Source organism: Dipteris shenzhenensis, unplaced genomic scaffold, assembly GCF_047967505.1.
Source record: "Dipteris shenzhenensis isolate YYH24624 ecotype China unplaced genomic scaffold, Dip_SZ_1.0 scaf0043, whole genome shotgun sequence".
NCBI classification, from domain to species: Eukaryota; Viridiplantae; Streptophyta; class Polypodiopsida; order Gleicheniales; family Dipteridaceae; genus Dipteris; species Dipteris shenzhenensis.
The window spans coordinates 73,228-75,000 of NW_028239350.1; the positions used below are offsets into that span (position 1 = coordinate 73,228).

The 1,773-nt window shown below is 69.6% G+C and overlaps 1 non-coding gene across 1 annotated transcript; it reads right to left on the reverse strand.

Annotated features, from left to right (window-relative positions):
• Nucleotides 1-1,469: 1,469 nt before the first annotated feature.
• LOC147879342 (5S ribosomal RNA) lies at nucleotides 1,470-1,588 on the reverse strand. The gene has a single exon (XR_015540711.1). It is a non-coding gene; the product is annotated as a 5S ribosomal RNA (ribosomal RNA).
• Nucleotides 1,589-1,773: the final 185 nt, after the last annotated feature.

Consider the following 1,773-nt stretch of genomic DNA (forward strand, 5'->3'; position numbering starts at 1 on the left):
GGGCACCACCGTGGGACGAGGGCGCGGTGGCGTCGGGTTGCTACGATGGGAGGTGTGTGGGGCATGGTCGGGGGCATGACAGCGTCGGGTTGTAATCGTGGGCACGCAGGACGTGGCGGGGGGCGCAGCAACATTCGGGGCACCACGCGTCGTGACCCGACTCGGGAGCCCAAGGGCGCGATGGCATCGGGTTGGAGACGGGGGTGCGCGGGTCACCGCCAGAGGCGCGACAGCGTCGGGTTGGAGGTACGGGCGCGGCCACGTCGGGTCGGAAGCCTGGGCGCATAGGACGTGGCCGGGGGCACAGCAGCATTCGGGGCACCACTTGTCACGACCCGACTCGGGAGCCCGATGCGTACCGTGCGTCGGGTCGGGGGTGCGGGCGCACGAGGCGTGGCCGGGGCCGCGGCAACGTCGGGTCGGAGGCGTGGGTGCATAGGACGTGGCCGGGGGTGCGGCAGCGTTTGGACCACCACGCGTCACGACCCAACTCGGGAGCCCGAGGCGCCAACATGGGACGGGGGCGCGGCGACGAGGCTGCACGGGTGGTCGCCGGGGACACGGCAGTGTCGAGTTGGAGGTGCGGGCGTGCGGGGCATGGCCGGGGCCGCGACAACATTGGGTTGGAGGCGTGGGCACGTAGGACGTGGCCGGGGGCACGACGGCATCACGGGTGCTCGGGGCCTTGCCGCGTTTCGACCCGACACGGGAGCCCGAGGTACCACCGTGGGACGGGGGCGCGGTCTCGTCGGGTTGGAGGCGTGGTTGCGTGAGGCGTCGCCGGAGGCACGGTAGCGTTGGGTTGGAGGCGCGGTTGTGCAAGGCGTGGCCGAGGCGCGGCAGCGTTCGGGCGCCACGCGTCCCGACCCGACTAAGGGGCTTGGGGTGCCACCGTGGGACGGGGGCGTGGCGATGTCGGGTTGGAGGCGTGGGTGCATGGGGCGTCGCAGGGGGCATGGCAGCATTCGGGGCGCCATGTGTCTCGACTCGACCCAAGAGCCCGAGGCGCCACCGTGGGACGGGAGCCAGTCGGCGTCGGTTTGGAGGCGTGGGTGTGCAGGGCATCGTCGAGGGGCGCGACAGCGTTTGGGGTACCACGCAGGTGCTCGGGGCGCCATGCATCCCGACCCGACCCGAGAGCCCGAGGCACCGTCGTGGGATGGGGGCGCGGCGGCTTTCAGGTGCGCAAGGCATCGATGGCATCACGGGGGATGGGACGCTGCGGGACGCCACATCGGGACTACTGCAGGTGCGCGTGGCATTGGGGGCACGACCGTGGCATCGGGACGTTGCGGGTGATCGGGTGGCATTGCGCGTGGCGTCAAGACGTTGCGCGACAAGGTCCTTGGCGACGCGTGCACGTGGGTATCAGGGTGTGCGCGACAGGAGGGCATCGGCCGAGCGTATTGGGTGAGGTCGGCGGTCAGGGATACCAAGGCGTGGCAAGGCCGCTAACCTCGGGGGCAAAAAGGGTGCAGCACCAGGACTTCCCGGGAGGTCACCCATCCCAGTACTGTTCTGGCCCAAGCGCGCTTAACTGCGGAGTTCTGATGGGATCCGGTGTATTAGCACTGGTGTGACCGCACCACGACAAATAACCATGAGAAATCAGTATTGTCTTATTTTGTAAATGGGGGGGGGGGGCGCAATGGGGGATACGCGACATGCGCGCAAGGGGGGGCGCATGCGCACAAGTGGGATGGGCGGGTGGGGGGGCGCATGGGTGCAAGGGGGGATGGTGGGGAGGATGCGCACAAGGGGGGATGAGGGAAG